Here is a 14,968-nt window from a genome sequence, read left to right on the forward strand (position 1 = left end):
TGGAAGGGCTGACACTCTTCACCTAAAGGACAAAGTCCATTCAAGAGGCCAAGTACTATAAACATACCAAAACATTTTGGTCAGTGTACATCATGCATTCCAGCCTAACCCACCTCCACCAAAAAAGACTGCATATAAAACAAGTAAACATAGCATTTAATGTATGAAACGTCAAGAGGTGAATGCTGTCCTAAGTAGTCACTGTCCCCCTTGCAAGCCCTCTCTAGACAAGTTGGCGTTTGTATCTCTGCCCAGCTACTCAGAAGTATCTCACGCATTTTTGCTGTCTTATGACTTTACCATATACAATATTGTTGAGTCTATTACTGATTCCATAAAAAGCTATACTGATCAAAGGTACGTTCACTGATATCTGTTAAAAAAGAGAGGTAACTTTCAGGGTAATGTGCTTCCTTCTTGTCTCCGTGCAATAAATGTGTATTTTTCATTTCCACACTCCAAATCTCTGCCAATTTTACATTTTTTTTATCACCCTTATGTTCCAGCTGCTTCCTCCTCCCAGTAATCTAATTTTTGTTACTGTTTTGCTTATCATCAGCACAGAGAAAGAATGCTGGTCACATTGCAAAAAAAATAATAATAACTTAGATGTAAATACATGTAATGGCAGCTTACGATCAACAATACTCGTAAGGTGTGTCAGTAATTACATTATGGTGCGTGTAATAGCCTCTAGAACTGCCCGTGTTTCTTTTCCAATTAGCTGCTCCAATTTTTCCATTGGGGTCTAAGGCAATCTTTTCTCACAGTGTGCTGCGCACGACCAGGTCTCTCAAATCCCTAATATATGAGAATTGACTTCTGTGTCTGCATTGGAAGCTTTCATAATGGTGCTTGTGCTGCTTGGCTGGAAGTGATGGTCCCTGACTTGCAGAAAAGCAGATTAGTACAGCTCTTCTCCCATTAAGCCGTCAGTTTTAATTTAACAGAGCGGCTCAGCGCATGGAGACTATTTCCTTTTTTACTGTTCTTCTTCCGACAGTGCAGGGATGATAAGAAATAAAAGAAAGCTTTAACAAATGTTTTTGAATTTTCGCAGAACGTGCCAAGTGAAGAAGTAAAGAACTCAAAAACTGGAAAACAACATTGCAATGTCTGTGTGCAACAATGGTGCAAGAGTCCCTTCGCCACAAGAAACCTCCAACGGCTTCTCCCAACCCGGCGCTTCAGGTACTTGGCATAAACCTGAGGAGGAAGCAAGATCTACTGAACCCAGTTTTGTCAAGAAGGCCCACCGGGAAATCTTGGACCATGAGAGGAAGAGACGAGTGGAACTTAAGTGTATGGAGCTGCAAGAGATGATGGAGGAGCAAGGGTAGGTCATCCTTTTGGTTATTATATGAATGTTTTCTATGTATGTTTGAGTGTGGAACTATAGGACTCATTGTGGCACGAGTTTAGATATCATTTTCACCCATACATTCTAGACCATCAAAAATATCCTCTTGAAATCTTTAAGGAAAATGCAACGTTATTTAACCCTTTCAATTAAGTTTCAGAATGCATCATGTAGAGAGATCATTGTATAGTTTATCTTGTCATAATTATAATGTGTATAATGTATAAATATCATCATAACATTAAAATCGTATTTAGGAATATCCAAGACATTGTAAACTTAAGGAGTATTATGATTAATGGCTTTGGTATTGCAGATGTGTTTTTGTCTTAAAATATGGATGAGCATTAAAAAGAAAAATTTTCAAGCATTTGCATAGGTATTTTTTTTTTTTTTTTTAAATCATTGGTGTGGTTTTACTAATAGAAAATTGTGGCATGAAATATAGATACTCTCATTGGTAACACCACATCAAAGGGATTTATTCACTAAAGCAGTAGTTGGCAGGAAGATTTTCATGGGAGTTTCCGTTTCAACTCACAGACTTCATTATACATTAAGATATGTTTCAAGGAGAGCTTGGCTGGCCGTGTATAATACATAGTGAAACCAGCGAGACTTATTGAAAGTAACCATGCTAATTAAACAATGCATTCAGCCAGTTCAGCTCTTCTTGAAGGAGCAATTTGCCCAGGATAGCATTTCATAATGTATTATGGATTCGATCAGTTAAAACCACACCTTCCAACTTACTCTACACCTCCAATATGTAATACCCATGATTAATTATAATTATACTAAAATTTCAAATATCTTGTCAATTTCATGTTTGGAACGATAAGACTTTCATTTTAATGACAATCTCTATACATTATAGTTATACAAGGCTAATGTTCTACGTGCCAACGAATCCATTGGAGGCACCGTGGACTGCTTTGATATAGGTAAATGGTCAGTGTTTTAGACGTACAACCAGCAAAGGCTGGGCTGTGATTAAGCTATAAGTCTGCTAAATGTGTATGTACGTTTTAGGTAGTGTTTTGCAGTTAGAGATCATATTGTAAATTAGTGATCAAACGGTTGAATAGTTCACTGGTGGGTATGCTTCTTTTCTGCTAAGATAATTGAATCAAACCTTATATTTGCACATTCTAGATACTATTTACAAGCCTTACACAATCTGCACCCATTAAACTTCCTATGCTTACACTGTACATCCCAAAAGCAATTCAGAGTATTAAAAATAATCAGAGGTATTGATCCCCGTGACACTATTTCATTTATTAAACATCCCACGTCAGAGAATGAAACGTACAAACCTGTTGAATACTGATGTGAATGGATATGGAGCTGACTGATTGCAGACACAGGTTTTACGGAGGACGTAGTATTATGCTTTCCTAGAGTTAAGCATGATGCCATCACTTCATATTTACTGTACTCTTTAGCATTTGTTTTGGATGAGATTAAGATAACAGAATAATTACCGATCCTTATGGGATGGAAATGTATTCTAATAAATCTTGTTTATTCCTTACTTTATAGGAGTTGTTTGATCACTGTGACTGCATTAAACTTTTCTGTGTTTCGCCCCCAGCACTTAAAAGGCTAAGTGGTATTAGTGCTGTGTGTGATTTTTTTTTTCTTCACTTCAAGCTTCCATTTTCGCATTCTTTTTAAAGGAAATTGATTTATTTGAAGCGGGCTCTAGATTCGATTTTTAAAGACATCAATGCCAGTAAATCTTGCTGAAGAGAATTTAAATGCCGTCCACTCGCTGCATGGGGCTTTTTTTATGCTGAGCTAATAAAATGGTTCATTTCTTTCAATGGTTGTCTGATCCTTCAATTAGATAAAATAGTTATTCATTCATGAACTGTGTGGCACTTTGATAAGGCTTCGATTCAGGCAAAAAATAATGTGCTATTATTCTGCAGCAGAGGGGCATTAGAAGGGGCTCACCTGTCACAACATCTAATTAATCAATTGATACATTTATAACCTGTTTTGTTCATAACATTTAATATGAGGGTAAGAAAATCAATTCAAACAAAGAATATGGGAAATGCTTCACCCACTCAGTTTGATACGGCGCTGTGCATACCAGCACTGACGCAAAAGACAGTAAACGCGGTAAAGGAATTCAAGAAAGTGTGTCATTTTTTTTTAATTGTTTTTAGATAGTGCTATCATATTCTGTAGCGCTGTACAATGTGTAGACAGGACATAACAAGTAGTATGTAACATGACAAATTGACTTGTTGGAAAGCCCTGGTCACACAAGCTTACAATCTAGAAGGAGTTATTACGCAATAGGTAAAAGTGCCAAAAGGGATGTGTATAAAGATATCCCAAAGGTTTACTAAGTAAAAAAATGGTTAGAGTGGTGTTATACCAACTCTTTGCCTTTACTGAAAAGCCTTGCCTTATATTTTATTACAATGTAAAATGAATAAAATTCTTCTCTTCTATGTATTTATAACAGCAGGCTTACGTACAGTTTCACTGGTAATGTCGTGGTGGGTGAACAATGTGTATGTGTCTGGTGAAGTATAGAAATATGAACTCAAGAAGCATGACTTTGCTTCTGTACATTTCTTTAAATGCTTCTTGTACATTTCTTCTTACATCTCATATTTTAATGCTTAACAAGTTGTAGCATGTTAATGGTTGGCAGAGTAATTAGAGGAGGTTGAATGTGACACTTAACCAGGAAAACGCCTTAAAAGAGTATCCTTAACCACCCTTCCATCTTTTGGCCATACTGCCATACTTCTCCAGCTGCTAAACTGATCTTCTTCCCATATTTGGGTACAGTCCTACCACTGCTGTGACATAAGACTATGACAATTGCCCCCAAGCTTCCAGAATGAACTTTTACATTTAGGTAAATCAAAAGTTATTTAGTACATTGTGCATTTTTGGATCCATAGAGAGATCTTCTTGCTGATTCATAGAACATCAGGCTGTGCTCTACAGACACACCAGGGTTTTTACATACCCTGCTGGGGTCTCTGATGATTATATAATCAAACTAAAAATAAATACCGGTAATTTTATGGACCCCATAAAGTCCCCATGAGTGACCCCTATTGTATATAAAGACCACTAAAGGCAGCTGTAGCCATGCTATAGAAGTATAGAAATATGTGATTTACGCCTTTCCTGTCTTATCCCAATAAACAGAATCAACTTTAGAGACTACACTGGTTCATAAAAACACAGCTGAGGAATAAGTACATATCCATAGCTAACAACTTTTTAGGAAACTGGGAATGTGGGTGACATCACGTGTGTGACATCACCTACAACACTCAGGCGAAAGGATGATGTCATGGGGCATTCTATCCACACATCATTCCATTTGAGCGCTGTGCAAATGCTGCCACCAGTCCCATTTTGCTACGATATAACCTTGGTTGTTGAGACCCCTTATGGATTCACAAGTGTTGGCACTCTTGCTTTCTCCACACCCCTCCCAAAATCCTATTCACTCTCCAACATCTGTTTTCCCTCTTCTCTCCGTTTATTCTTTGTGTACCTTGCTTCTCTGACCCTAAAGTTCCAGTCATTACGAGCGTTATGGGCTGATAGTAGAATTTCTTTTTTTAAAGAATGTGCACAAACTGGTACAGCGTTTTAAAAAATATTGACACAAAATATAGACAGTATTTATGCTCCGCTGAACATTGTAAACATTTCTTTCTGTGATAGGTACCTGATGAAGATAGCTTAGATATTTTCAGCAGATAGCTTGCTTTTTACTTGGCCTTAAAATATGTGCTCGAACTGTTTATGTGTAGTTGGCTGCTATAATACACAGCAGAAAATGAAGAATGCAATACAGTATTGCTTTCCCCAGGCTACCTTAAAGTGTAATTTCAAATATCTTGAAGTTCTGTCAAGGGATATGAACCTTTGCATATACTGTGCACCTGTGTATATTATAAAATGGTTTTTTCCATACACTAGAAACTTGAGTAGCAACCATAACACAAGAGATACAACACAATGGGGGATTCTGTATAAAATTGTCTTGGTCTGGAAAATAGCACAATTCTGCCACAATCGTTGTTTACGCCTATGTAAGCAGTTTTGCGCTAGCTTCGTCAACAAATACAAATGATGTCATTTTTGAAGACGCTGCTCCACTTAATTTTAAGTATAGCATTCCTAACACTGCTGTTAGAGCCTTCCCAGAAATAATTATCTTAACCTGTAAAATTGTGCCTTGTGTCTGGGAATACTTAATTGTCATGTGACACAAGAGCAGGCACTGATAGGTTATTACCATAGAATTGAAAAGCTTCTTAAACATTTATGTGTTGCTTTAATGTGATTAAACCTTTGGAGGAAAGAAAAGCATCTGCTAAGGCTTAGAGTCTTTTGTAGACTGTGTAGAATATAAGAGAGTTTGCTGAATTTGCAGGAGGGTTATGGTTTCAATCTCTTAAATACACTGCATCATAAAGGCATCATAAAGGCATCGCTGTCTCATTTCTTACCTACAAGGGTTATGCTGTCCCTGCATGATGCATAGTTCATTAAGTGAGGTAACTCAATAAATCTCATTGATTTAAAAATGTGTTATGCAGGGCCATCCAAAGCTATTCTTCCAGCAGAAGATCACTGACATTGGTCATTTATAAGGTAAAGTGAGATCAGTGACATGGAACTGCAACTCACTTGCAAGGTCCCTCCATAGTGCATGAACCCAAAAGTTTTATCCAGCAACTGGGGAGATCATGAAGAAAGTGCCACATTTGGATCACTGATCTGATACATACCCTTTCTTGTAATTTAGTAAGTTTATACTTTTGTATTTTTGTTCTTCAGCATTTTCCTAAAAGAAAAAAGACTCAAATTCCCACTGTGAATACAGAACAACAGTTTGATTGACCTTTTCTTTGAAGATTTTAACGTCTCCTTTACTGAAACTTCCCTTTCAAATAGATTACAAGCCCATTGTGGCTGCAGTTCAAACTCATTAGTTCTTGCTGTTTTTGGGACTATCGATCAGTTTTCCTCTTCCTTACGCTTCAGTCTCACTAATTCAATCAATGCACGGCCTTTTCCTAATTATTGTAGTGACATTTCCACTATTTATTCTGTGTCAGCTACTTTTTATCATTTACTTTGCATTCATACACTGAGATCATTGACACTAAACTTTCAAGCTCCTGTTAAAGTAACACTCTCATTGTAATTTATTTTCTTTCTAAATAAATGGGCTTAATACCGTATTTGCTCGATTATAAGACGAGGTTTTTTTCAGAGCAAATGCTCTGAAAAATACCCCTCGTCTTCTAATCGGGGTCGTCTTCTAATCAGACCTCAAATAGAGTCTGATTAGGAGACTAAGATCCAGATCCCCCGCACCGCTGCAGGGGACCTGGATCCTCCTGTCTCACCACCCCCCCATTTAACACCCCCCATCATACACACACTTACCGGTGCTTCCTGCTGTATTGCCGGGGCAGCGGGTTGACGTCTACGCGATCCGCGTAGACAACGTCCGCTGCAGCCGGAAGGAGGTGTGGCTAGCAGCGGGGGTTGTCTGCGTCCGTCGCGCAAACCTTCCCCGACTGTCAGAGATCAGAGTTCCCCGCACCGGTGCGGGGAACTCTGATCTCTGACAGCCGGGGAAAGTATACGCGACGGACGGATACAAACCCCCGCTGCCAACTCCACCTCCTTCCGGCTGCAGCAGAAGGCGACGTCAACCCGCTGCCCCGGCTGGAAGCACCGGTAAGAGAGGGCTGAGAGGGGAGGGGAGGGGAGAGTGTGTGTGTGTGTGTGTGTTAGTTAAATGGGGGTATAGGGTGTGTGTGTGTGTGTGTGTGTGTGTGTGTGTTAAATGGGGGTATAGGGCATTTCTGGAGTGGCGTTAAGGGGGCATTTAATAGAGCACTCTGCCTCCTGAAATGCCTTATACACCTATATGCCACTCTGCCCCATAATATGCATTTTAACCCCCTAAATGCCAGAGTGGCATATAGGGGTATAAGGCATTTCTGGAGGCAGAGTGCTCTATACAATGCCTTTTAACTCCCTTAATGCCACTCTGCCTCCTGAAATGCCTTATACCTCCCTATATGCCACTCTGCCCCATAATATGCATTTTAACCCCCTAAATGCCAGAATGGGATATAGGGGTATAAGGCATTTCTGGAGGCAGAGTGGCATATAGGGGTATAAGGCATTTCTGGAGGCAGAGTGGCACATAGGGGGTCAAAAGGCATACCATGGGGCACAGTGGCATATAGAGGGTTAAAGGGCATATCATGGGCCACAGTGCCATATTGGAGTGGCAAGCCTGGGGGCAGATGTGCGTAACTGGGGGACAGGTTGGAAAATACAAGAAATAAAAACAAAAAAAATATTTTTCTCAATCATAGCTTTTATTAAAAAAAATAGTTTACATGAATTAACATTTACTGGTAAAACTTTTTTCCTTTAGGGTCGTCTTATATTCAGGCTTTTTCTTTTTTTCCTAAGTTAATATTCAGATTTTGGGGGGTCGTCTTATAATCAGGGTCGTCTTATAATCGAGCAAATACGGTAATTTGTGTGCTGTTTCTGCTACTCTGCAACAATTCAACAGATGAAACATTTGCTGCATGTTATAATGGGAAACTTGAACAGAACATTAACATTACCTTTGGTGTACTTTTATTTCATTACGGTAATGTAAAGAGCTTGTTGGAACACTAATGATAATTAGCATGAGCAAACCATACTTAGAATTCGTATAAATTGCTGAAAGATTGTCCTTGACAGTGGTGAGCCTAGGATTAGTGGCGCAGTATTTCTTTGATGTCTGTCTTCTTAACTAACACACAGGCTAAGATACACACACACTTACTCTAATACCATACACCTACACACACTCACTAACACCCACATAGTCACTCTAACACTATACACTAAGACCCACCACATACACACGGACGCTAACATACAATTACACACGCTAACACTATACATTTACTCCATACCGTCACACTCACGCCACCACCATATGATCACATGCATTCCGATGCCATAAACTAGCACACACTGTCTAACACCATACACACACATTTACACAGGGGGTTGGGAGGAAAAGATGATGTTCTGACCTGCCTCTTAGTGATGATTCCTCTGATCTCTTTCCTTAGTTTGAATCTCCTTCTCCTTAATCTCACCTCTCACACATCTTCTTACCTCATACAGATACATACGATCTTGCTGGGTACCTAATTTTCCTAGGGCTCCTAAGTGCCATGCACCCTCTAGTGTGCCCTTGGTCATGCCAATCTAGACATATATAGTTTTTCCTTGCTTTTCTTTCTCTTTGTTTTAATTCCCTTACTTCCTTTCCATTCCTTTTTTGTGTTAATTTGCCGCTTTTTATCTTTTCATAAAACCTTTTCACAGAAATTTGACATGTTGGCTATATGCAATAAAACATGAACTCTAAGGGTGTTGAGGAGTATTTCAGAGAAGAAACACTTATTATAACAAAGTTTGTGCAATTTGGAATCTAGTGTTTTTGATTGTGAACACAGATTCACTTTACACAGGGTTTAATTTTATCTAAATATTGCTTACCATTGTAATGTTTTTTTCAATAACTTCTATAACAGCAATGTCACAAATAATCTCGCATAATATAAAAGTACAATTACGATCTATATGTGCTCTGTATAGAGTCATCAAGAATGAGATATTGCAATTGATTGGAAGGATAATTGTGAGTTGTAGACTGTAAATATTTTTCTTTTTTTGTCAGAGAACAGATAATTGAACTGTAATTGCTTCATGGTCAGGTGCACCTGGTTTGCTATTATATACAGAAACATATGAAAATGACCTTAGACCATTTAACTGTCTCCCCAAAGGATTTCTTTTGTCAGTTCCGTAAAAAACAATTATTAATTACGCATATAAATGTCAAGAGCAAGGGAAGTCAGCCTGGCTTTGGGGTGACTAAGAATGATAGGAAATGATTAGTTCAGTGGCAGCAATGACAAGCGCATTTTGGTTTTGGGAAGTTAGTATGAGGGCCCCTTTATCACTCACAAACAATACTGCCAACTATAACATGCAAAATTAGGTAACATGGCCGGATTAATGAATCTTTCAAGGGTCCATGACCACATATTAGGAACCATTGGTTTTTCAAGTACTGAGTTGGACATAATTACAAATCTTGGGGCGTTCTTTATTTTCTGCTCTGATGTATAGTTTGGGATATACTGGTACAAGCTGACTATAAAATAAGAGTATCTACTAACCAAAGAAGTCAGTCTGGATCATTGGGACACTAGCGATGGCGTAAATGTGCAGATTTGTGTTTAATGTGTTACAGATGCAATTTCATAGCACCTCATTTCATAATTGTGCAGCTTGATCCAATCTATACCTGTCTGATTTGTGCTACCGCTGTTCTGTAATCTGTAGGTTCAAGTCCCATACCTACTTGTAGATAAGGCTCTAGTTAGAGGGCTTAGATGTAACATAAGGAAGTTTTAATTTACTGGGGGTAGATGAGTGGAACAGCCTCCCAGCAGACATGGTAGAGGCCAATACAATGAGCGAATTTAAACATGCATGGAATAGGCATATGGCTATCCTGAACCTTTAACACGAGACCAAGGACTGATTAAAGGGAGACGCCAGTTATCATATGCACTTAAATGCACATGATAGCTGTGGGAGCCCTTTACACTTTCATGTGGTATGTTCTACATAATCCCCCAAACGCATATCCCCCTTTCCACATCACCCAGCTTAATGCTCTGCTGTAGATGCACTAAACTCCAGTCAGCTCCACCGATGGCTCCGGTGAACGCTATGTGCAGGGGTTTAGATCCCAGTGCGAATGTGTAAAGCTATCAATTGGTGGCAGTAAAGGTTAGTGTGTGTCTGGGTATGCCGGTGTTTCTGCCGGGATATGTTTGCGTGTGTCTGTTAACGCAGGGGGGCAGGTCATGTTTATGATGGGCGGTATACAAGAGGCGTCAAAATGAGGTCTTGACTAGGGTGACAAAAGTCCTTGCCCCAGACCTGGACAGATACTGTAGATGTGACTTATTAGTTGTAAAGAAGCCCACAGCAAAGCCGCACCCTTATTCAGAGACAACAAAGGATAAACTAAGGACAGTAACTTTCCTCTGTGGCAGAGCCTCTGTAACCATCAGGACTTCAGCTTCTCTTGCAGCAAACAAAACTTGAGAGCAAACCTAACGCAGGGTTAAAAAACAGACCAAGAGTTGGGACAAGCAAAGTTCTTACAATATCAGAGAACAAGCCAAGGTCAAATACCAGAGATTCAATATCAGAACAAGTGCGCCCAGCAGATCACCAACAAGGCTTAATACACAGGCAAGAAAGTGACCAGTCTGGCTTGTTCGTGTACTGAAGCAACTCATTACCAAACGACTTTAGGGCTGCAACAACTAATCGATAAAATCTATAATAATATATAAAATCGTTGCCAACGAATTTCATTATCGATTAGTTGAATCGATTTTTATCGATTATAAAATGAGTTTTTTTTCAGAGCAAATTCTCTGAAAAATACCCCTCGTTTTATAATCCGTTTAAGTGTGACTCACAGCAGCAGCTCCTACTTTCAGTTCCTCCCTGCAATCACTGCCGATTGGCTGCAAGGAGGGACAGGGAAAAGGGAGCGGGGCCAATTGACAGTGACTGCAGGGAGGGACAGGGAGAAAGAAGGGGCGGGGCCAAAGTGCTGACTGGCCCCGCCCATTTCCTATACCGTACACATGGCTCAAGAACTCATCTAACTGGTGAGTATAAAATTAATATTTGGGCTGCTGAAAGTTAGGGGCAGTTATAGTTAATGGGGTGTTTAGGGTTAATTTAGGGGCAGTTATAGTTAGTAGGGTGTTTAAGGTTAATTTAAGGGCAGTTATAGTTAGTGGGGTCTTCAGGGTTAATTTAGGGGCAGTTGTGGTTGATGGGGTGTTTAGGGTTAATTTAGGGGCCGTTGTGGTTGATGGGGTGTTTAGGGTTAATTTAGGGGCAGTTATGGTTAAAGGGGTCTTCTCTTCAGGGTTAATTTAATGCTGAGGACTAAGGGTTAATTTAATTAAGGTTAACTTAAGGTGCAGTTAGAGGTAAATGGGGGCAAACTGAGGGGAATCTAAATCCTGGGGGCAGTGAAGATTAACCCTGTATTTATTTATAAAAGTATTGTGTCTGTGAACGAGTCTGCAAATCTATGAGTGCACTATGGCATATCAGGGGGTATATGGCATACCTGGGGAGGACGGAGTGACATATCAGGGGGTATAAGCCATACTGGGGTATATAAGGCATATGTGGGGAGGGCAGTGTGGCATGTCTGGGGGTATGTGGCATATCTGGGAGGCAGTGTGGCAAGCCTGGGCTCAAATGTGCATAACTGGGGGGGGAGGCAGGTTGGGAAATAAAAACAAGAAATGCATTTTTATCAAAGTTTTTCTATTCTGCTGTTTGTTTTTTACATCCTACGTTACTTTTATTAAATTATTTTAAATAAATGAAAAATTTACATTTTTTTATCTGATTAATCGATTAATAGAAAAAATGAAAATAATCGTTAGTTGCAGCCCTAAACGACTTACCAACATGGAAACAATTACTTAGAACGTGAAGTACACAACAGTGCAACTGGTTTGTCTGGCATTCGTTCAAGTTGTGTTATCACCAAAGCAACAAATGGAATGCTGATAATGGATTCTATTACTTGGCATGGTGATGAGACCACTTTTTCAAACTTCAAACACCTTTGTGCCTAAATTATTTAAAAAAATTGAGTCATCTGGACATGACTTGCCCTGTAAAACATATTCAATCAGTTAAAGAAGAATTATTCTATACCTCATTTTGCATTTCTTTTCATCCGAGTGCATAAGAGAGACCTTTAACATTTTTTTTTTTTTTTACTCTGACCATTGAAACCGCTCTACACAGTTGGTGGTGATTTTCAAGCACGCGATTTCGAACTCAAGAAAAAAATAGTTGTTTATTTCTTAAAAAACATTATACCAGTATGTGTGCTGTTCAAACTGAATGGTACAGTGAACATTAAAAATAATGACCTGTGGGTTAAAAGGCTCTTGCAGGCAGAAATGTTACTTCTAAGGTTGCTAGGCAACATTTGTGCACAGAAAGTATGAACATTAATTTAATTGTGGATAAAAGTTTCCTGAAATTATACCATAATGCATTTAAATAATACCATGCGTAAATTCAAACATAATTGCAAAAGTTTACATAGGGATATCAGAACAGAATGTGGACTTCATATTGTCTTAGAATTGTTATAAAGTAAATTGATTCTGAAAATGTTTTATCCTGCTTGCCTTTAAATAGGTAGTGTAATATAGTTTACTATTCACATATGTGTCCGTTTCATCGAAAAATCTATTCATGTAGTCATCTTGCTGATGCAGTGGTTCTCATTTCTTGCTTCATGGATGCTTTCATTGAAAAAAAATAATAATAAACAAATAAAATTTATTTCATTTGTAAGCTGATGGAAAATAACTTATGTCAGCAAAGTAGTTCAGATGCTAAAATTAAGTAACACCAACACATGCTTCTGAAGAACAAATGCAGTTTATTATATCAAAGACTAGAAAAGGAAAAAAATACATAGCTTTGGGTTACTTGAGCAACATGGGGATGCTTGTGCCAGCCTCAGCCAATGCCCACAATTGAAAGTACATGGTACACAACAGCTGGACACAACTACATAGTCACATGTTCCAGCAGAGCTTCAAATTAATAATGGTGCAACAGGTCTTTTTTATTACTCTAATAAAAGGGCAGTGACCGTACGACTAGATTCTAATTACACAACAGCCCAAGGTTTCACAAGCGCTTTGTGTGAATTAGCACATGCAGTCTTCATGCGGCTATGAACAATACCCCAATTCTAGCATATGTGTGACTATTGTACAGAACAAGTTCGAAAAGCAAGGAGGAAGAGAAAGAACAGCCAAAAAAGATAAGACGAGACAGAACAGCACAGAGAAAGAATAGTTGCATGAGCACTAAGGAGCCATCGAAAAACAACTCCCATCGCACTGCATCCTTGGCTCCTTATACTCATGAAGTCACTATATACCAATCCACAGTGGTGAAAGGCATGGCCTTTCAATATAAGAGTTAGTATAAGCCCCTCTTACTAGTGATGTCCGGATCATGAACGAATCGTTCATTTGATCCGGTTCTTTTTAGTGATCCGGATGAATCAGTTCAGTAGACTGAACGATTCATTTGTAGCGGTTCAGTCTGTGAATCATTCAGCTGTAACCTGATCCTAGAGCTGTGAGTCATCTGCAGAGCACTCAGACACAGACTCTGGGGTCAGGTTACAGCTCCGATGATCCGAAGACTCGAATGAATCAATGATTCAAATGATTCGAATCTTACAGGGATCCGGATCTTACAAGGATCCGAATCTTACAGAGATTCGAATCTTACAGAGAATATTACTGATACCATACTTTTATAACTAAATACATTAATAATGTTCACACTGCCCCCAGGATTTAGATTCCCCTAAGTTTACCCCCCTTTACCTATAAGTGCACCTACAGTTAACTTTATTAAATAAATTAAATTAACCCTCAGTCATCAGCATAAAATTAACCCTTATACCCCATCAACCATAACTGCCCCTGAAATTAACCGTAAAGATCCCATTAACCATAACAGCCCCTGAAATTAACCGTAAAGATCCCATTAACCATAACAGCCCCTGAAATTAACCCTAAAGACCACATTAACCATAACGGCCCCTGAAATTAACCCTAAATACTCCATTAACCATAACTGCCCCTAAATTAATTGCATGTACTCCAGATAAATTACCTAATAAATTGGTATGGTTGATGGGGTCTTTAGTGTTAATTTAGGGGCAGTTATGCTTAATGGGGTGTTTAGGGTTAATTTAGGGGCAGTTATGCTTAATGGGGTCTTTAGTGTTAATTTGGGGGCAGTTATGCTTAATGAGGTCTTTAGTGTTAATTTGGGGGCAGTTATGCTTAATGGGGTGTTTAGGGTTAATTTGGGGGCAGTTATGCTTAATGGGGTGTTTAGGGTTAATTTTAGGGGCAGTCATGGTTGATGGGGTGTTAAGGGTTAATTTTAGGGGCAGACATGGTTGATGGGGTGTTTAGGGTTAATTTAATGGTGAGGGTTAATTTAATTAATTTAATAAAGTTAGCTTAAGGTGCAGTTGCAGGTAAAGGGGAATGTAAATCCTGGGGGCAGTGATTATTAATGTATTATTTATAACAGTATGGTAATATTATCTGACTGATTCGAATCCCAATGAAGGCAGAGAGTCGTTCAAAGATCCGGATCTTACAATGATCCGGATCTTACAGTGATCCAGATCTTACAGTGATCCGGATAAGATCCGAATCTTTGAACGACTCTCTGCCTTCATTGACATCACTGGAGGCAGGGGGGAGGATTCATAATGAAAGGGGCGGGGCCAATCGTTAGTGTGCCTGCACGGAGTTACTGGAAAACAGTAACTCCTGTGAGTCACACTGAGTGATCCGAAGATTCGGATCATGAATCGGATCATTTCAGCGATTC

At 39.1% G+C, this 14,968-nt stretch overlaps 1 pseudogene; it reads left to right on the forward strand.

The window, feature by feature from the left end:
- Positions 1 to 1,112: 1,112 nt before the first annotated feature.
- The window catches only part of LOC149301002 (uncharacterized), a 92,142-nt pseudogene continuing 78,286 nt past the window's right edge, over positions 1,113 to 14,968 (forward strand).

This window comes from Sceloporus occidentalis, unplaced genomic scaffold (assembly GCF_023333645.1).
Source record: "Sceloporus occidentalis isolate IW3139 unplaced genomic scaffold, rSceOcc1.0.p SCAF_22, whole genome shotgun sequence".
NCBI lineage: Eukaryota > Metazoa > Chordata > Lepidosauria > Squamata > Phrynosomatidae > Sceloporus > Sceloporus occidentalis.